The following is a 23,074-nucleotide window of genomic DNA, read 5'->3' on the forward strand; positions in this document are numbered from 1 at the left end:
TGAGGAGAGGACCTAGTAGAAAAGAAATTTTCCAAATTTATAAAATGGTCTCCCTCACTTAAAAATCATACATCAAGGCTTTTCTTTAAGAAATCTTCCATTTATTCGACATCGAGGACCATTAATAGTCTTTTTGATTTCTGGCTCTTTCAGAAAATTACCTGAAGACTGCTTCTAAATAAAAGTCCATGGGTAAAAATACCCACCCAGAGTGGGTGGGTATGACTACACATGTTTTGTTTTCAGGCACGGTAAAGAAAGGGACAGGTTGTTCCTCTTGATACTAATATGTGAGAAAAGAAATAAAGAAATTGGTGGTAAAGTTCTAGCAGATTTACTTTGTGGAACCAATTTAATCAGAAGCCAGTTAATTAGCACCTCTCTCTATTAAGTTGGGCATATAGAGAAACTTTGGAAAAATCTATACAAATTCCTCCCTTTGTTTTGATGATACCATTTTGAGTGTAATAAATAATTGTGACATTTAATAGTTGAAATCACTAGTATGTAAGTCACATGCTTTTGCATCTATGAGGCTGGCTTTCTTTTTAGGAGCTAAGTAACTGCATAATTAAATTGTCATTTAAAGAAACAACAACAATGGCAGAATGTCAAATGCTAACTCTAGTGACACAGATCTCATATTTATATTTTAAGAGGACTCCCCAGTAAACTTATAGTATTAATGATACTAAATATATCATTTGCTATTGTGTTCCTATGAAACTCCAGCAGAAATATTTATTAACTTTAAATGTATTTTTAAATGGTTTTATTTTTAATGATAAAAACACCTAATAGCATCTGCCTGTTAATGTAATAAAATAATGGCAAACTCATTCAGTCACCAAAACTTTCTGTATTGTACTGGACATAGTCAATGTACATTTCCAAGTCAGAAGGTATTCTACTTTCAAAAAGAGATGAGAACTATATAAACATGGGATATAATTTATCACTTAAAACATTTTCAAAAGTTGAGGAATGTTCTGAGTGTTTAATTTTTTCCCTTCTACTAATTTAAGAGCTATATACTTAAATACAGGGAAAAACAACTATTCCCTTGACGAAGATGAATTAGTGAAGAGAGCATATAAAACTTGATCCCAGGGTCAGTCCATACAAAACACATTTTGAAATATAATGCAGTCTTCCCGTACCCCCTTCAGGGGTCTTCAGTGTAATAATGCTGTGTGGCTGCTTTACCCCTGTGAGAGTGCTCCATCTCTCGACCCTGACCAGTCTGGTTCCTTTTATTCCAGAATCCTCATCGTGAAAGTCCCAAGCTAAAAGCTTATTGCTTAAACCTGCTCATACTTGTAGGTCCCATCTTCCTATTCCCCTTGCTATCCATACTCCTCTAACATGTCCATGCCACTTACTGCCTCATTTCTTATCTGTCCTATTGTCTTCTGAGCATTTTGCTAGATTTTTTTCCTTCACCCTTCTATTTACGGAAAACATTTTTGAGAGATCTCCTGTGCTAACCTTATTTAAAAAATCAAATGCTTGCCTCCCAACCCTTAGACTGAATGAATGACCTCTCTGATACAGCAATGATGCTGTGAAAAAGAAAATGGACAACCTGATTTCGGCCTAGACTTGCCTCCCACCACTGACTGTGAGCCCTCAGACAAGTTATAAACTAAGACTATCAAAGATTAAATACTGTGCACCTGCATAAAAGATATTATTTATAGGCCACCTGTCTCTCCTTGAAATCTTTTTCATTAGAGTCTGCAATACTGACTTGTTTCTTCATTATTATCTTCTCTAATGTTTCTTCATCCTGCCACCCTACCGTTGGTTATCCTAAGACTGTTGGTCTATCCCAAGACACTTGTTCTACATACATTTGATCAGCTTGTCCATTTCAATTCAAGATTAATCTTCCTAAAATTCAATTGATTTATAAAATCTAAACTACCAAAAATCTCCAAGAAATCCCTGTTACTGGAGAATAAATATACGTTCCCCCAAGATTCCAAGCTCTCCATCATATGGCCCCAACATACATTTCCAATTCCCCCAAATCCCTGTTTACCAACCACTTGTAATTATCATTGCCCACATCTCCTCCTGCTTCTATTCTTTTGCTTCTGCTATTGTCTGTTTCTTCTTCTTTCCTTCATCTTTGCTTGCCCAAAGCATATGTAACTATAAAGTTCTTCTGAAATACCATGCTGCCCTGAATAATTAAAATTCAACATAATCTTTCCTTTGACTCAGTATAGTGCCTGATTTGTACTTTCCATCCAGACTCTTACCCTTTGCTTTGTATTGTAGTTAATTATCATCCCAGATAGGATTATATAAGCTCCTTGAAATCAGGGAGGGTGTTTCATGCAGCTCTTTTAACAGAGTCTGTGTAGACAAGGTATAATTTAGTGTTTAATGTATAGTAACCAATGAAGAAATACTCAGAATGAATATTCAGAATACTTTGCTTTACTATAGGAAGATTTCCTATTGCTTGGGCTTAAATCTCTTGGAAAACTTAAACTTCTAAAAAAAAAGTTAATGCTTACTGAATTATTTTAATTTTAATATTAAATCCATGAATTAGCATAGTCAGTGGGTCATTGATAATGTTTAGTAACAGCTGTACTGATATATACTTCATATACAAAAATTCAGCCTTCATATTGCACAATTCAGTGGTTTTTAGTATATTCAGTTATGCAAACATCTCCACTACCTAACTTTAGTACATTTTCAAAGACACTTCATGCCTATTCGCAGTCACTCACCATTTCCACCTCATTTACACTCTAGGCAACTGCTAATGTAGTTTCTGTCTCTGATTTGCCCTTTCGTCTGGACATTTCATGTAAATGAAATAGTACAACTTGTGGTCTTTTGAGAAAGGCTTTTTTATATAATGTATATATACAATTTATATTTTATGTATATATTATATATAACTATATATTATGTATATAATATTTATAACATTTCAAGGGTTCATTTTGTAGCAAGAATCAGCACTTTGTTATTTATGACCAAGTAATATTCCACTAATGAATATGCTACATTTTTTAATCCAGTCATCAGTTCATGGACATTTGGGTGGTTGAGTAACTGATTTTTAAAATTGAAAATGAACTCCGTGATTATTTACTTAAATGCCCTCCTTTTGTACATGTGAAACTGAAGCCAAAAGAGGTACTCCTAGGCTTTTAGCTAGACAGCTATTGGGTTTCTGATTATTTTGGATACTAGGTCAATACCAATATGATATAAGCATTTTTTAAATTCATTCTTCCATATGGTTAACAAATAGCTATAGAACACCATGTCCTTATTGTCTGGTAGCAAAAACAGTTATGATCTTTGTCCTTGTGAAACTTAGAGTTTAGTGGGGAATAGCGTTAAAACAAATAATCATATAAGTAAGTGCAACTTTGGAACTATAGTAAGTGCTATGAAGGAGAGATTCATGAAATGACTTTGTCAGGGAGGGTAATTTTGCTATGCTCTATGATTAGGTAATAATTCAGTAGGCAAAGAGGGTGGAAAAGAGCATTTCAGGGGGAGCAAAAGCACATGAAAAGGCCCTGTAATGACAGGAGCATGGTATAGAAGGAGGAATGCCAGGAGGCTAGGATAACAGAAGAGGAAGGTAAGGGGGCATATAGTATAGAATGAGGCTGGAGAGAGAAATAAGTCCTGGTGAGGAGGCAAAGTATTCCAGGACAAAGTAATAATTTTAATCATTTTCCTAAGAGCATTGGACCATTGAAGTATTTTCATTCCAAAACAATGTAAGCAAAAAGAAAATGTACATTGCCTTCCATCCTTCTCCCAGGGCTGAGATGCATTTAAAAAGGTAAAACTTGCTGGATAATACATATCTGTTTTACCAAAGCTTGTGGTAGAATTTGTGGCATTTAAAGTTTGTTTTTACTGAATTCCTTGTTATCCAAAGTAGAAACTTGTGTTATTTTAACAGAATAAACAGCCTCCTTATTAGAATTCTCCAATTCAGTTTTGTAAAGAGCTATTCTTTCCAAACCTCCTACAGAATAAGCAATCAAAGCTACTTGAGAATAAATAGATATAGAAAGGTCACATTTTTTTCCATTGCACAATAACTATGTTTTAGACCTGTAAGATCTAAAGAGTACAGAAATAGTCTCTAAACTGCAAATGGTTAATATCTCATTCTTTAGCCCAACTGCTTTTAAACTGAGGTCCGTTGGCTCCCAGGCAGTATATGAATGGGATACAGGAAGCTTTTGTATAAATAAAGGTCATGCCTACATGGGCGTAGATCCAAAGCTTTCATTAAATTTTATATAAAGTCTATCACACACAAAAAGCTAAAAACCAGATTTTTTTTAAGAAGAGAAACAACCCACAAATTACTAGGAAAAATATTTGTGATTATTTCATATCATTAATTGAAGTTTAAGCCTATACAATTAAAAACAACAAAAAACTAATAACATTTAAACCAATAGCTGTTACTAAGCTAATATCTTGAGAACAACATACACTTTAAAAAAAAAATTCAGGCAGCCGGGGTGGCTCAGCGGTTTAGCGCCGCCTTCAGCCCAGGGTGTGATCCTGGAGACCGGGGATTGAGTCCCACGTCGGGCTCCCTGCACGGAGCCTGCTTCTCCCTCTGCCTGTGTCTCTGCCTCTCTCTCTCTCTCTCGTTCTGTATCTCTCATAAATAAATAAAATATTTTTAAAAAATTCACTGTGACTGCAGTAAAAAAAATCATGATTGTGCTAATAATTATATATAGTTATATATTATATAGCAGTTATTTCTCAAATTGGGATCCCTAGATCACCCTCTTAGAGATCATATTGAGTACTTCTGGGGATACAGATCCCTGTACCCACTCCAGATCCCTGGGATCAGAATCCTTGGAATGAAACCCAGGACTCTGAATTTGTAAGGAGGATTCCTGGTGAATGTGATGTTTGACCATGTTGAAAGTGGTATAAAACATGATAAATAGCAACACTCTCTGTTGTTTTGACAAACCAGTCCTACCCAATTCATTGAATCATATCATAATACAAATACCATGTATCAGTGAATATACATCAGACCCTGGACAAGAAGCTTTCCTTAACCTATCCCTAGTCTTTAAAATCATTCTGGGGAAAGTAAATATTACTATTTACAATTTGTAGATGAAGAAATTATGGCTGATGAAATTAAGTAACTTGATACTTAATTTAGGTCTGGCTGGCTCTAATGCCTTTTTCTCCACTCTGTAAGCAGCCTCTTGCAGTAATCATTATACCAGTGACCCACTGCAAGAAGTATCCAGAAAAGCAGAAAGTGAATGGAGTCATGTGTGAGTTTAACAGCCCAGTCATTATCCACTGAAATCCAAAGTCATCAACGAAATTACACATTTATAATGAACAAAGTATAAAGTATAGCACATGAGCCTCTCTTGCTAAGCACAACTGTCTGACACATTTCTAAAAGGAGCTTCCAGATGTAACACTTTACAGGCAGGAATAGTGTGAATATGAGAAAATTGCTTCCAGTTGTTACAATTTAATAACCAGAAAATATAAAGAAAAGCCAAATATTCTATCATGTAAAGTGACCCTAAAATCTACTAGTATGTGTCCCTACCAAAGAAGAAAGGGAAAAAAAAATTCTGTGTAACTGGGTAAAGGAGCTGGAAGATAGTCTGTTAGGCTTCCTTAAAATATGATCTTTTTTTAAAAAAAAGATTTTGTTTGTCTGTTTGTTTATTTATTTATTTATTTATTTATTTATTTATTTATTTGAGAGGGAGACCAAGAATGAGCAGCTGGGAGGGGCAAAAGGAGAAGGAGCAGCAGACTCCCCACTGAGCAGGGGCCCAGATGCCTGGCTCCATCCCAGGACCATGATATCATGACCTGAGCCAAAGGCATATGCTTACCTGACTGAGCCACCCAGGTGCTCCTAAAATATGAGCTTCTATAAGATTTTTGCCTGTGAGAGATGGCTCTGTGATACGTGTGTGCTTTATCAATTATGCTTCATCTCATTCAGCACCTTTGTTAGGCACTAACAGTGAAATTATTCAATTAAAAAAACTGAGTCATGTCTATTTTATAGGCATTTTCTCTTTGCCCAAATCATAAATAATCAATTCTTACAATTTCAAGAATGACAAAAAACAAATTAGTTATCGTTTAAAAATATGCTCGCATTTTAGAGATGACATCCTCAGATTAAGAAATTTAATTTAGTAAGAGACGTTATTACAATAACAATGATTTCTTTTAAAATCTCTTCAAAGATCGTTTCTTTTTGAGGAAAAGGATTTTAATTGTTGAATTGTTTAAGAGAAATGGCTGTTGGCCTGTATAATACTCCTAACCAAGTCTCTGGGAAACTGGAAACCAGCCATTGCCCCTGGATCTGTTGTGACAGACTCAGGTCACCTGTCACATATCATGGCAAAAAGGCTGTTCCTTGTGGTCGTTGTTGGACACTGAGCGATTCGACAGGCAACTATAGGAAATAGTTTGTTAGATGATTGAGAGAACTATGAAATGACCTTTCTGTTTACACTGAAACTTCAGAGACTCTTATGGGTGGTACCACACACTAATAGGACACCCACGGTCTTGGTGAGAAACGAATAGTAGATGTCTTCAGTGATAGTGTATGTGATGTAGGAAAGACGTGAGGGTTTGAAGCCCATGGCCAAGAAAGAGTTCTTGAGATGTCTTTGGTGCTAACAGGTGGTTTTATTAAAGCACAGGGAAGGACCCCTGGGCAGAAAGAGCTACATCAGGATTCTGAGTGGCCCATTATATACTCTCAAGTTGGGGATGGGGCAGCAGGGAGAGCATAAGTCTCTAAGGAACTTTGGAAGCAAGGTTTCCAGGACCTTGTGGAGGCTAGCTATTGTTGGGAAAAGGTCATTTATTTCTGTCTAATAAACCCTTCAGATGTCCATCGGTGGGTCATGTGCTTGCGGGATGATTGCCAACGTGTATCTTGGGAGACGGGAGAGATAAAGGAAATTTCTAAAGGAATTTGTATGTATTAAAATAGACTTACAGGATCCTGAGGGATCAGGCTAAGACTGCCTTTTGCCCTTAGAAAAGTATTTAACATCCAGGCAGCTGAGTTCCTAGAGGAAATGTCACTCTGCCTGTTTCAAGGGCTTGTCAATGGGCTGTAGGTAGTAAGGGAACTTAATAATTTTTTCTGGGCAGCCCAAGTGGCTCAGCGGTTTAGCACTGCCTTAGCCCAGGGCGTGATCCTGGAGACCCGAGCTCAAGTCCCACATCAAGTTCCCTGCATGGAGCCTGCTTCTCCCTCTGCCTGTGTCTCTGCCTCTCTCTCTCTCTGTCTCTCCTGAATAAATAAATAAAATCTCTAAAAATAAATAAATCAATATTTTTTTCTTCTGCTTTTGTTTCCCACATCACATGGACCCCTTTAATGCACAAAAACTTCATCTTAGGACAAATTTCAGGGGGAATCTTATTTAAGGACAGAGAAACTTAAGATGTACTTCTGAGACATTAAGGTCTTTATCTTTTGGTCAAGCAGTGGTATTAGATGTGTTTTCTTCCAAACAATTTAAGGGAAATCTGAGTTCCAGATTTTAGTGTTATTTTAAAGTTATATCAGGATCTAATGTGTCCTCACCCTTTAATGTCTATGCTCTACGGTAATGGCTTTCAGTGAATTTCTGGAAGCAATTGATAAGATTACCTTCTATTAAACTAGGGTCTAATTCCCCCTGTGGTCACCAGAGCTCCAAAGAACCAGTGAGAGTAGCTGAGGAGGTTGAAGCCGACTTTCTGTGCAGAGAGAAAACAGACCCAATCCACACTAACTAGACAGAGACACCTAGAGCATGAGGCAGAGAGGAAGTCACAAATGGCTTCCAGCCTCTTTTTTAACTGTTTCCCCCCCTCTTCTGTAGCTGCATGAGTTTTCTTTAAGTTGAATGACTTTCAGTTTGGCATGACATTAAAAAATAGGAGGGATGTGGGATGGAGAAAGTGAAATTACAAATAAATTAAACAAAACAAAACCACTCTGCCATAGGATCCCTAGTCTTTGGAGAAACTACTTCTGAAATCCTTCTTGTGGAAGCCCCTGTGAAAGGTAAAGTAAGGCAGGTTTCCAGATGTGGAGTGTGGGAGTTTGGGCGGGGGGCACTCACAGAGCAGGTGGCTGACCTTCACAGGGAAGATCTTACAGAGATGGGAGCAGTCAGTGGGAGTCGGGCAGGGTCCTGTATGTGCAGTGAGATGACTCTAGGAGTTTTCTGCCACCATTGTTGGAACCACAATTTTAAAAGAGTACATTTTTAAACTCGCAATAATTTTGTTTAAAGACTATTGACTCTTCCTTGGCTAGAGCCAGTAGCTCTAAAAACCATCCTCAGAGTGAGAGAGTGAAATTCTATCTCTGAAGCAAACTTGTGTGCCTGCAAATACCAAAAGTGGCTGATGTCTTCCCGGGAGAGCCCAGGAGAACCCTAGCAAGGGAGGCAGCCGCCCTCACATTTCCTTTGGAACAACAGTAATTAAAGCAGCTGGAATATTTGCAACCTCATTGGTTCACTTGCTGGGTTTTTTTAAAAAAAGCTTAGACTTTAATCTTATTTTCATATGTTTTTATATAAATCAGACCCATGTGGCTTGATTGTAAATGTTAAGTGGCCACTGGGAGCTTTCAGGAGCCCACAGCTCTCGGGGTTCTCTGGAATCTGGCTATACACCCACAATCTCTGTCTCCCTGTGCCCCTCCTGTGCTGATTTCTGTATGCCTCCTCCCTCCATTCCAGCTGCCCTTCATCTCAGTGGTGTCTATTTACTTAAATCTGAGCCAATTAAGTAAAGCATAATAATAGAACACCCTTCTGAAAAGAGCACAAAGGACAGGAATTGCATGGCCACTGACAGAATAATAGAGGAGGGGGAAACACATTTTCAAGAGCTCCCCAGCAGTCGATCTGCCTCAGCTCTATTTATAGTGAGGCAAACTCTTTTGTTACCAGCATCTCTGTGCAAAGCCCTCCCCTTTTGTTGGGTGAAATCTTAATGATATATCCTTGTGTGTTTTGATATTTCTAAGATTACTGATGGGAGAATTATTGTATGGTGAATGCATGAATATTGGTACAGAATTTCCAGAACACCTGGGAGTGCTAATATGGTGGATTCAGGTATATTTTAAAGGGAGCTTTTATTTTGATGTATTTTTTTCACCCAGTAAGTAATATTCTTACTCAGTTAAGAAATCTTCACTTTTTAAAGTGGGTCGTTATTGGAAATTTCTTTAGTAATAATATGTTGGCCCCCACTGTTAAAATAGGGGGGAAAGAACTTATTTCAAATTAGCATTATAGAACAGGGAGGGATGGGTGCCAACTTAGTACCCACTATGCTAATTAAGTTACATTGCCTCTCAAAGGATATACAGCAAAAGATGAAGGACCTGAATCAGCGGGAGATCACCCTTAATTGTCAATGCTTCCCCAAGACTTCAGTGAGTTGGTGAAATCCCTCTGCTTCTAGAGCTTTTCAGACTTTGGGTTAAAAGTAGATTTACCAGAATTTCATCTTTCCTGGCAGATAACTACAGCACAGAGTGTATTTTCCTCTTGCTGGTGGAGCCCTCTTTCCTAAATGCATGCCTTTTCAAATTCTCCAGCACTCAGGATGTTGCCCTCAGAGAGTGCAGAAGTGCAGGCAAAGAACATCATCACTCAGCTGAATTTTGACTTTTTTAGACCACAGCTGGAATTTGCATGCTCACAATGGTCTCAGAAATAGCCCGGTGCTCTGTCATCCTGGGTTCAACCAAATGCCTCCTCTGCTTCCCCAGTGAAACCTCTCTGTGCCCCTGCAGGTTGGCAGATGGCTCCCAGCAGGTGACCTTGGGGCTATTAGTAAATGAGATGCTTTCTTTCCCTGGCGCAATCCTTGTCAAAGACACTCTCTGTCCTAAGAACTTACAAAAGGCATTGGGCTGCTAAGCAAAGCTAGAGAGGAGTTGAAGCTAGGCAACCACGTATTGACATGAACTCCGGTCAAGTTAATACATCGTCTCTTCACAAGAAATACCGTTTGAAGACTGATAATGAGACCTCACAATTTTCCACAATTTTCAAAGCACTTTCTGCAGGTGATTTTTTTTCTGCAGGTGATTTTATTTTAACTTTGCAGTAACGCTATATGGGAAATCTCATTAATAATTTCCATTGTATTGATGATAAAACAAAGGATCCGAAAACTTAGAAAGTCTGCCCAGGCTTCCACAGCTAATAGGAGATGGGTCAGTGTTCCAATACAGTATCCATATCCAAAGTTTATACAATTTTTTATTTTAAAAATTAACTTGGGATGCCTGGATGGCTCATCGGTTGGGCATCTGCCTTCAGCTCAGGGCGTGATCAAGTCCCGCGTAGGGCTCCATACAAGGAGCCTGCTTCTCCCTCTGCTTGTGTCTCTGCCTCTCTCCCTGTGTCTCTCATGAATAAATAAAATCTTTAAAAAAAATAAAAATAAAAACCTAACTTAATCAGATTCTAGTCAGAATAAATAAATAAAATCTTTAAAAAATAAAAATAAAAACCTAACTTAATCAGAATCTAGTCAGAATGGTTAGGAAAATAAACTGTTATCATTCTTATATTTATTCATTCATTTAACCTTTACTAATCACCCACTTTCAAATCAGGGAAACAGTAAGCCAGGTAGAAAAGGAGATTCATTGCTTGGAACAAAGGAGTTCATATACACAAAGTTAAAGGATCAACACACTTTTCTATTTTTTTTTGCAGTACATCCCTCAATTTTTCATCCATTTGTTGAATAGTTATTGAACAAGTACTTGCTACCAGACAGGGAATGTGGTAGTAAACTATAGAGGAAAATGCCCCCTGATCTTCTAGAGCTTACAGATTCCTTGGAGTGGGATAGGATGGAGCAGACATGAAACAAATAAATGATACACAGTGCTGCTGATGGTGTAGAGAAATAGACTGTGGTAGGAGTGTAAATTGCTAATATTCTTGAGACAATTTGATAATATGGTAGCCTTATTTGAAGTGCATTGTATATTCTTACATGGCTTAATATTTTTTGTTCTTCATTTGTATTCATTTTGAATATCAGAATACTGTGAAAAAAGAAATTCATATATTTGATAGAAACCAATGGCTTCTAGGATTTAAATAAAGCAGAAAAAGAATGAGGGTATGAATTTGTTTTAATTCCAGTAAGTTTTGTTAACAACCCAAGGTAATTCATATGAATGCCAAATAGATGATAAAAACAAACCCATACACCTGGAAGTGGTTGGGGAGACTTCTAGAGAGACCGGTGCTCCATTTCAAGGAGAAGTTGACAAACCTAGAGGAGGGACAGGAAGGAGGGGGGATGAGCAGGGAGGGAAGGGGAAAATAAAAAGAAAGAAGAGGACTTTGTAGAAGGAGAGAAGAAAAATATGAAACTGGAATGAAAAGGGCAGTTAACAGTCTATAAAGGAACTGGAGACTTTGTGATGGTAGAAAATTGGGGATGAAGTTGAACCAGTTGAGCATAGTCACAGTGTAGAAGCCCTAGAGGCTGGGCCTGGAAATTTGGTTTTTATCATGTTGACGAAAGAGCTTTGGACAAGAGAGTGAAATCACTAAGAAGCATCTTGGTGAGGCTAAGTTTTGTGGCAGCCTGCTATCTCCTCTGTGGCCCTCCCCAGTTCTTTTTCCTTATACCACATGAACCTGCAAATCTGCACTAACTTTTCTATCATTTTAAAAATGGTTAGTGTTTGCATGACAATTAGAAATAAATGAACAGATGGCTTTCTCTCAAGCAAAGAAGTGTTAGTTCTTCAGATGTGTTCTGGTTCTGAGCAGAAAACAGCGGTGTAGTATATAAATAAGTGAAAACACTGGTTCACAGGCCCCGTTGCCACCCAAGGTTCTCTATATTGCAGTGCCTCTTGTATTTTATTTATATTCAGTCAGAGTCAGCATATGTTAACAATTTAGTAGAATAAGTTTCTCGCTGTTATCGCTGAGCATTTCTTTTCAACCTTTTTCAACCAAGGAGGAATCCAAACTCGACCCTAAATAGCTACTGGAGATTTCATCATGCATCTTTCATTCTTGTGATGGAGATATTTACCACTCATCAGATCTCCATGCATTTATTTATTTTTTTAAAGTAATGTTTATGTCCAACATGGGGCTCGAACTCACAACCCTAAGATTAAGAGTTGCATGCTCTACTGTCTGAGCCAGTCAGGGGCCCCACCAGAGCTCCATTTATCCTCCATGTTTCTCAACCATAGTGGTTAGTTTAGTCCGGTGAATGGTAAGAGGAGGTAATATGTGTCACTTCTGTGTTAAAGCATTTAAGTGCTGGCATGCAATCCGCTCATGTCTTCCTCCCTGCTGCCATAATCTTGGAGGCCATGAGTTGAGCCACAAAAAAAAATGTGCTGAGATCATGGGAGAGAGCTGGCCCAGAGCATTATCCTACTCACATCAGGATTTGTATGAGCAGGATATAAACCTTTATTGTGCAAAGTCCCTGAGACTTAAGCTTGACTTTTCTGACTAATCCATTCCTTTATCCTTCACCCATTTGTATCCTATTTTTATGGCCTCAAATCATGTTGAGGTGCTTTGGACAGGACTAGCTAATTTCTACTAAGCTGGCTTAACCCAGTCTGCCCAGTCCTCAGCAATAGCCTAGAGTATCAGGTTTGGGAATCAAAGGAGAAAATTTTACTGCCTACCTTACCTGGATTCTCTGGTTAACTGGAGAATGTATGTTTTGATTAGGGCTTTTGTTAACTGTCCTTAATCATACATTTTGAAGTATGTTTCCTTTGCAAGAAACACAATATTCTCCAAAAAGAAATTTGACAAAAGCCCCAAGAAAGGAAGATCTTTCTCTGATCTGTCCAAGTATCACTGACTTTGGTTCAACGTCAATATTGGCTACTTATAAATAAGGTGTGATAATGATCTTTTAAATGTATTAGGGAATAGAAATGGTTTGGTAGACAGACTAAATGATTTTATTTTAGCAGCTGTTCTCCTGTTTAAAGGCTGCCTGAATAATGGATCTTTTCCCAGCAGTATTGGCAATTCTGAATGTCCTCAATGGTTGAAATCTTGTTATCCTGCACAAGTGCACTGAATTACATAAACTGTTCAAAATCACACAGAGCAGATTGATCAAGGAGGTGGAAAACAATGTTATTATTGTTTATTTGAGAGCTGAGTAGGCTAATGATAGCCAGTGAGGTCAAGGTTAGTGCTATTCAGGATTCCAGCAACTTAAGCATCTCGATGTTTCACTTATCTGATAAAGTCTATCAAAACATGAAAAATAACCAAGGGAAACTTACGCTGGAATATATTCCAAAGGTTAATGAATAGTATATCCTGGTCTAACAATCCAGGGAAGATATTTATCTTGACGTTGTTGTTGAATGAAACATGGGTTCTTACATCATTTGAGAAAACCACAGCTTGGCAATAATTTCTTCCTGAGATTCTAAGTCTATATGAACTTATCATTCTAACTTCAGTGCTAGGAGTGTCACATAACTTGCACAGAAGTATGCCAACAGCCAGACATGTATTATATTTAGACTAAGTGCTTAGTATGCACATCTATTTACCTAAATAATCAACTGATAAAAGCTAATTTTGTCCATTACTGAACAAGTGTCTATCTGGGGTTCCTCATTAAATGATTTCCTCAATTTATTTTAAGATACCAGCTGTACACACTATTCTCTGTTAAGGTAGGCGAGGGCAGCCCGGGTGGCTCAGCAGTTTAGCACCACCTTCAGGCCAGGGCATGATCCTGGAGACCCGGGATCTAGTCCCATGTCAGGCTCCCTGCATGGAGCCCGCTTCTCCCTCTGCTTGTGTCTCTGTGCCTCTCTCTCTCTCTCTCTCTCTCCCCCTCTCTTTCCCCCCCTCCTCTCTCTCTCTCTCTGTCTCTCATGAATGGATAAATAAAATCTTAAAAAAAAAAAGTATAGGTTAGCCCTTAAATATAGTTTTTAACTAAATTAACTTTGTCAGGTATTGCCAGCCGTGATTTCACACCCAACTCTCTAAGAGGTTCTGGAAGGTGGCACGAGCAAACCTGATAGAAATAATGGACTAGAGAACAGAGACAGAACTGTAGTTGAGTACATTTCCATTTGGTCACAAGGCTGAATATACTGAATAAAATATGTGTATAGTAGGTCTTTCTAGTAACCTGAAAGTTGCCATTGGTGAAATACCACTTCGAGGAGTCCCTAAGTCTTTATGCTTGAAATTGTCTTTAGCCAGAGTTGAAGACCTAACATCAATTCTCAGGGTCTATAAAGAATTAGTATAGGAGTGTCTGAGTGGCTCCATCAGTTAAGCATCCCAATCTTGATTTCAGCTTACGGCATGACCTCAGGGTTATGGGATCAAGCCTTGTATTGGCCTGAAGCTCCTGGTGGAGTCTGCTTGTCCCTCTAGCACCTCCACTGCCCCTCCCCCACCTCTCACACACCTGTGCTTGAGCTCACTCTCTCTCTCGTTCATAAATAAATAAGTAAATAAATAAAATCTTTTAAAAAAAAGAGTTGGTATATGGTTGAGAGGCGTGTCCACTTTCTAGCTATGTGATGCTAGAAAGGGCACTTAAAGTCTGTTGGCCTCAGCTTTCTCCTGTTTAAGTGGGGATAATTGTTACCTGTCTTAGAGGGTGATAGTGAGGAATAAGGGAATGAATCTGTGTGAAGTACTTGGAACACTGTCTGGTATGTAATAAATGCTGCATCACTGTTTGCTAATATTATCTTAGGAATATTGCAGCTGCTCTATATAAGGTATCAAACACTAAGACTGTATCAAAAAAAAAAGGTATCAAAAACTAAGACTGTGTCAAATAATATTCTTAACAAAAACTGTGTTAAAGTAATTTAATGTTTTTGATATGGTGTAAAAATGATCACTTCTAGCTGCAGTATGTTCATTTAAAATGACTATCCAATTTTATGTGCCTCATGGAATAGGCCATAAGTTGCTTTTAAAAGATAAATCCCAGATGGCATTTATCTCTTTCTCATAAAATAAAGTCTAGAAAAAAGCATAGCCATTTTAATTTTATAACAAACAAAAAAATGCAAAAGTCAGGATGATGGGTAAATGGGGCATTATTTTTATGACTAAAATTTTTATGACTGAGTAACCTCCATTTTCTCGTAATCATCTCATTCTTTGTCCAATAATTTCCTAATTCTGTTGGAATGAAATTAGCTTTTAAGTGTTCACGGCTGGAATTTCACTTTCATTGACATTTAACTATTGAGTTAATATTTGGAAAGACTATAAAAGACAGGATATTAGTTTTTTAATATTGCTTTTAGTATTGCTCAAATGATGAACACATTCTTTGATAACAGGTGGGCGCAAATGTTTTTTGTAAAGGGCCAAATAGTAAATGTTTGGGTCATATATAAATACATGAAAGGCCGTACAGCGTCTGTCACAGCTCCTCGACCGTGGCATTGAAGCATGGAAGCAGGCATGGACAACAAAGAAATGAACGAACGTGGCTGTGTGCCAATAATGCTGTATTTAGAAAAATAAGCAGCAGGCCCGATCTAATCCATGGACCACAGTTTGCTGACACTTGTTCTATAGAATTCTTTCTTGCTTTTTAAAAATTTTGACTAGGGTAAAAAAATGCGTGCATACATGTATAATGTGTACTTGCATGCTTAGGCACGTACAGGGACATGTCCTTCAAAATCATGAAGATGAAGTATAAAGCATCCATATTAAGGAATTAAAGAAAATAGGGCATTTAAAGAGACGAAGTATAATGTTTTATTCAGCATCCATTGATTAAATGCCCAAGGACTCTCTATCTGAACAAGGTGCAGAGCTGCTCTACCATTCTATTTTTGGTCTAAAATCAACCTACAATGTTTAATATGCTTTTAATCAAATCTACCCTTAAAAATTCTTGAAGTAGCTTTAAGTTATTGTATATAGAACTCTGTATGATAATGTTATATATATTCCAAATTTGAGAACCACTGAGCCTAACTAAAGTGGAAAAAGAAAAGCTGTGTTCAGATGTGTGGGCAGTGCAAACTTTTTTTCCTAAAATAACCATCAAATATGTGAGGGATTGGAGAATTCTATTATGTTCCTTCCCGCCTGCAGAATCTTATTTTTTTTTAATGTTAAGCTTTTCTGACTTAAATATGTATTACCAGACTTGTTTGCTGTTGTATGTTCTATGTGAATGCTCACAGATTAAGTGAATTTGTTACATGTCAAGACACTTAGTACAGGACCTGGCCCAGGCAGTGTTTGTTGCACTTGAATCAAACCCTGTCTGCTCATGTCCCTACACATGTTGTTCTTTAAGGGGTAATAAAGAAGAAATGAGCCAACTTATTGTCTTTCCCCATTTACATTTCCTACTGAGTCTGGAAGAAAAGTAAATAGCTACCACAATTTGAGTCTTAGGTCCCTTTACGTGTAGAGTGACATCTTCTTTGAGGAGATGTGATGGAGTTCATCCACTCTATCAGTGTGAAATCACACAGGCCCTGGTGATAGCGCATAGAGATGCATAGATTTAGATACCTGTTGTAAGAAAGCAAGATTTCAAAATGGGCCTCAGCTCTGCCCTTGCATGTGAGGACAAATCACTTATGTGTTGAAGATGATTACACCTGAATAGCTGAAGAGGTACAAAGCAAACCTAGGGCCTTCTAGTAAGTGGTTTATTTCTAGATACCACTTCAGTAAGAAGTATTCTGTATTGTTCTAGTGAAATTTCTAAGCAGGACGACTAATCCAGAATGACTTTTAGAATTCTGAATGTCAAAGTAAGTTTAGTACTGTATAGGGAAATTTTAATTAGTTGTTAAAAAATTCCTCTCCATCCTGTGCTGGAGGAAATCAGTCCAACTGGGCTAGAGGCCCAGTCCTTTAAAGATATAATTAACAATTTACCAGGATGAATATATTCTCTTGTGAGAGAATACAATTGCCTGCTATTTATTAGCTGAAAACAATTTAAACAATTTAAAATTTTATTTTTCTTCAGATATAATACTAATGAAGCTTCGCTAGAGTGAAGCCAAAAAGTGAGAAAAAGCATACAACTGTTAACATTTTCATTTCTCTATCCTGAACACCTGAAAAAACACTTAAATAGTTGTAAATGCTCAATATCTGACTACAAAGAACCATCATGAAATTCATCTTATAGCCTCATAGTTACCCAGTAGAAAAAGAGAAAGCCATGAGTTGAATTTGGTATTGATCTACATGATGTAATAGATTTATATAGATCACAGGTTAAATGATTAATCTCCTAAATTCTTTTTTTTTTTTTTACAGAAAGAAGCCAGAATATATTATTAACCCTTTGAGAATACAACATAACGAATTTTACCATTTTACTACTTCCTTGAGTAGGTAAGACCGTGTCTTTTCTACAAGAAGAGAGTTATCCACAGTTGTGAAAACTCTGTTGATCACATTTTTAAAAAATCTCTATGAAATATATATCAATTTGTTTTAATGAAGGAGAATATATGTGAATTCCACAGCTAATAGATTTGGGAATATTAAATAGCACTTCATAATATTTTGAATGATTTAATAGGAAAAGAATGAAAAAGATCTTTTCAAGAGAACTGAAAACTATGAAATGAGAACCGAACTAAGCCTGTTTCTCCTGCTATGGGTACAAAAAACCAGTAGTATTTTCTAAACACTTATTCTGTGCCAGATGTGACTTGCATGACTTACTTTACATAACCAACCCCTGTTTTCCTTACAAGAACTGTGTGAGTAGAGACAGGGATCATCCCCATTATACAGATTAAGGGTTTGAGGCAGAGAGAAAGGAGGCAAGTTGATGTAAGGAGTTCACCCAAGGTTTCATACATTGGCCTGAGAGTAGCAGTCACTGGAAGAACACCAGCCCCACCTATTATTATGAGAATAACTTCATGTTGTGGTAGAAATGCCTAGCCACCAGATTCTCCTATGTTTTGAATTGGTTCTATCCAAATTTCCGGAAGAAGAAAAAAAAAATAATGCATTTACCAAAAGAGTTGTGGCAAGCAACATTTATTTTATGTTTGTACTTGTTACTTTACAATTGTTGCATGAGTAAATAAAAGAATATATATATAATTTTATTTTATTTTACATCCTTCTTTAAACTCAAAATTCCTATGTTAAAACAATAATATGACAGGAAGAATACAAATGAATGACTTTTTATTCTGTGAAATGAAGAATATATTTTAATTCTTTTTATTAGAAGAACTGAATATCCAATCTTAAAATGGCCACAGCAATATATGCTTTACTATTTTCATTATTTCTTCATCACTTTATTTTTAAGCTAGAAACTTTATATAATTTTCAAATAAAAATATAGAAAGTATTATAATAAATATCTAAGCATCAGCCACATGGATTAAACAAGTACTAATATTAAACTTTGCTCAGATCTTTTCTGATGAATTAAATCATCACAGAGAGAACAAAAGCTCATCTTGTTCCTTTTCCTTTCTTTCTGAAAGGTGTCACAATCCTGAAGATGATATAACCTTCCTATGGGTATACTAATACTTTAATGATGTGTGGGAAACAGTATGCCATATAGTTACTTTGCATTTTAAAATTTTACATAAATGGTACCATGCAGTAGGCATTCTTTTGTCTTCACTCAACATTATATTTAGAGATTCAGCCATATTTATACATGAAGTTGTGGTTGACTCATTTAATCACGAAGTTGACTCATTATAATGTTTCAATCATCTGGTGCTTAGTATTATTAATTACTTCTTCCAAATAACTTTTAACATTTTGAAGATTTAATGCTAAAATGATTTAACCAAGGCTTTCCAGTCATTTTTGTCATTTGTGAATAAAAAATCCAAAGTTCTTAATATGTGATACTGTGCCAATTCTGTTTATGTTTTAGTTTTTTTCCTATTAGAAAAGTATTTCTCTTACTAGCTATAAGGATCTTGCTAACTATGGGACTCATTTTTTTAAGTGCTTTTGCCATAATACAATAATTGGAATCTGCTTTATTTACCCATGGATGAAATACTCACTATTCCCAAATGCAATGTAAATATTGCCTTCGAAATTTGAAAGATACTTAAAAACACTCTCATTTGGCCCAGTTAATTGTTCATATTTCCATCAAATACATGAGGGAAACTTAAAAAAAAAAGGATTTTTCCTAATTTTCTCTAACATAATAGTTAATTGTAGCATTTGTTTAAGGTAAAGGAAATGCCAGTATGCATTAGTAAAATTTTTAGACATAAAATCTTTCATAACTTCTTTTCTTAAGGGAGTAGATGACTACTCTGGCTCTGTTAGGGAAGAAAGTCGAGATAAACTAACCTTTGCTGGGCATATTTGAGTAAATGCAAGACTATGTAAGCCTCCTAGGTCAGAATTGCAGTGCAAATTTGCAGACGGTAAAATCGAGGTCTATATATGTCAGGCAACTTAATTAAGACCATATCGTGATTGCAGAGCTAGATTCAAACTCATTTCTCTCCGATTCCAAAACTATACTGTCTACCAGAAAAATAATTGAGAAAACCTACCTACCCCTATTTGACACAGAAATAACTGATTTATTGCGCTAATATTTACTGGGATCCTTTTATGTGACTTGAAGGGACTGACCATAGAAAAGCAAGGAAGAGAGACACCTGGGGGCTGAGATAAGCACCTGACTCTTGATTTCAGTTCGGGTCGGGATCTCAGAGTTGTGAGATCAAGCCTGGTGTTGAGCTCTGAGTTCAGCAGGGAGTCTGTTTGAGATTCTCTTTCTCTGTCTTCCCCCGTCCCTCCCCATTCTCTCTCCCCATTCTCAAATAAAATAATTAATTAATTAAAAAGAGGAAGGGGCACTTGGGTGGCTCAGTCAGTTAAGCTTCTGCCTTTGTCTCAGGTCATGATCCCAGGGTCCTGGGATGAACTCCGAGTTGAAGTCAGGCTCTCTGCTCAGTGGAGAGCCTGCTTCTCTCTCTGCCCCTCCCGTTGCTCATGCTTACTCTCTCTCATTTGTTCTCTCTCATTCTTTCTCTCTCAAGTAAATTAAGAAGGAAGGAAGGAGGAAGGAAGGAAGGAAGGAAGGAAGGAAGGAAGGAAGGAAGGAAGGAAGGAAGGAAGAAAGAAGGAAGGAAGGAAGAAGGAAGGAAGGAAAAAGAAAGAAAAGAAAAGAGAAAGAAAGAAAGAAAGAAAGAAAGAAAGAAAGAAAGCAAGCAAAAGAAAAGCAAGGAAGACACACTATCTACCCAGAGAGAAAAAGCAGGCTATTTGAAAATGGCAAAGATTCCTTTAGTAATACCATGAAAGTGACTATTTAATTAGATATTTCTATTTTGCTCTGCTATCTTAACATTGTTTACCAGGTAATTACCTTTCTGGTCACCTAACCATGCCAATTAGATTAAATTGAATGGGATAATAGGAGTAAAAATGCTTTGTAAACAACATAATCTTTATAATTATTTGCTGTTATTACTGATTATTCTATAAATTTAGAATTGAGTATTTCAAACCTAATACATGTAATTCTAAATGTAGAACTTGTTAGGTGTATCTGAAGTGTAAAAGTCTTACAACTTCATGTAATAGCAGCTCTTTGACATAAAAGCCCCATGTAAACATTACAGTGAAGTGAACAACTCCCATAGTTGGTTTATTTTCAGTCTCTACTACCTATTAGAGGTATGTTTTTTCACCCCCTTAAGCCTTATAGCAGATAAGAACAGTATCAGGCTGGTGCCTGTCCAGAATGTGATCATTTCTCATTATCTCTACTTGTGTCATTGGAGTCCACTCTCATCTTAACTGTGCAGTAGCCTCCTGTGCTCAATCTTGCTCTCCTATAGTCTGTTATTCACATATGCAATCTTCATAAATCTTAATCAATTGATATGACTCTTTTGTTCAAAATCCACCAATGACTGCCCATAATATTCAGAATAAAGCCCACACTCCTACTGTGGCCAGTGAGGTGTTATATACAAGCTGGAATCTTCTACCTCCCTGACATCATCTCAACATCCTTTCCCCCTACTGAGGACAGAGACTGTGTGAAATTCTGAGCTATGTCTAGAACACTGTCTCCATCTTGGTGGACCCTCACTTGCTAAAGGACTGAATAGATATGCAAGGGTTACTGTGGAATACACACGATGTCTTTAATGAACATCGGTGTTGCCGTTTTAAGGATTCTCTCAGTTTGTCTTCATAGAGCCAATTGCTTCTAGAATGCTGAGGAGCTTTCGTGCATGATTTTGACACATGATTTTATAGCATTTTGATAAAACTTTATTCTACTGATATATAATCTTGAATGTTAATTTATAGTACCAAAACTACAGAGACAAATTAAACACAAATGAGCTGTGTAGAAGTGAGAAACCCATTTTAAGGACAGAATATATTTATTTTATAATTACATGCCATCCTTTATCTAAAGAACAATATTAAGACTTGCTACAACCTGGGGTACCCGGGTGGCTCAGTCAGTCAGTTACACACACAACTCTTGATTTCAGCTCAGGTCATGATCTCAGGATCCTGAGATCAAGCCCCACTTTGGGCTCCATGCTCAACAGAGGGTCTGCTTGAGGATTCTCTCTCTCTCTCTCTGTCTTCCTCTGTCCCCCTCTGTTCCTCCCCCTGCTCATGCTAAACAAATAAATAAAGCAAACCTTAAACAATAAAAAAAAGGCTTGCTACAACCTGATATTGCTTAGATTTTGCTTTATCTTCAGAGTAGATGTATATCTTTTCATCACTCATCGATGGGTGAATTTTTAGCCCTTAAGGATTTTCTGTAAAGTAGGCTGACTTTTTTCTTTTATTTTTACAATGTTCTTTAGGAGCAGCACTCGATAAGTGTTTACATTGTTGGGAACATTTGGCCAGAGAAAGACAAACAGTCAGACCACAATACCCTCAACAGTTAGAGAAAAGAGGGAGAAAACCTGGTATTTTCACCATCCTCTCTGAAAATAAGTAGCTTGGCTTATGCTGATTACTATCTCATCAGCACTCAGCTCTGGCCCATGGACCTCTATGAGAATAATTTCAAAGGCAGATTAAACATTCTAAAAATAAACTTTATTGGTAAATTAGGATATCCGATGTTTCCTTTATGAAAGCCTCTTCTAATCTGTACTATCAGCTGACAGTTATACCCAGACCCCAAATTGTTCTGGCTCTTACTGAGCCAAGAACCTCTTCCAGGGGTGAGGTTTTAAAGAAAGATGTTTCATAGTTTAACTAGAGACAGAAAAAGGGAGAATTGCCCACATACTCTGGCAGGAGTTAAAATAACAATAACAGTCCTCCTACTTAACAGGCTGAGTCATAAGCACATTCTACTGATTTCTCGGCAATTCCGAGCAGATTGTTTGGGCTACAATTCTGTAGGCAGAGGTGGGCACCACCTGCTACAAAAGGCTCTAGTTCTTGTCAGGGGGGTGCTGTTAGTAAGTCTTGCCTTTTAACAGTTTGGCCAAATGGTGATTGGAAAAGATAACAATTTGGTGCTGTTGAGTACTTATTCTAATACTGAGACTCAAAGAACGGTTATTTTGCATTTAGCTCTTGCTGGCCATGGAGATAAGTCCTTTAAAGAAAGAAGGTTACTGTGGAAGGTCTTAAGAGTCAAATCTTGTTGGATATTTGCCCTCAGAAAATTCTCGACTAGTTGCAGTAGCCTTTTCTCAACCAATATGGGGAAGGAGTTGAAGCCAACAGAAATCTACTTTTTTGCTTAAGCAGAGGAAGGAAAATTATGTGATTACTGAGGTACCTCATAATCTGAGGGCTGGACACTGTTCTTCCCTCAGCCTGGCTTCTAGGACCTTTACCCGAACCTGTCGGTACCCTTTGATCAGGTGCCCCCTTCCTGACTCTTTTACAACCTGCCTTTCCTGCATGCTGGCACAACATGACTTTTTTTAAATATACGTCCAATCATTTCTTTTTCCTACTTAAGGTTTTCTTATAATATAAAGTATCAAACTCAG

General features: G+C 37.2%; 1 protein-coding gene across 20 annotated transcripts in view; it reads left to right on the forward strand.

Annotated features, from left to right (window-relative positions):
- Positions 1-23,074, forward strand: part of MAP2 (microtubule associated protein 2) — a 293,705-nt gene that overhangs the window by 171,623 nt on the left and 99,008 nt on the right. For all 20 annotated transcript variants that reach the window (XM_049106437.1, XM_035710979.2, XM_035710992.2 and 17 more), the window contains one exon: positions 17,376-17,453. The gene's annotated coding sequence lies outside the window, so the exon portion shown is untranslated. The remainder of the gene's footprint in view (positions 1-17,375; positions 17,454-23,074) is intronic.

This window comes from Canis lupus, chromosome 37 (genome assembly GCF_003254725.2).
Source record: "Canis lupus dingo isolate Sandy chromosome 37, ASM325472v2, whole genome shotgun sequence".
Lineage (NCBI taxonomy): Eukaryota > Metazoa > Chordata > Mammalia > Carnivora > Canidae > Canis > Canis lupus.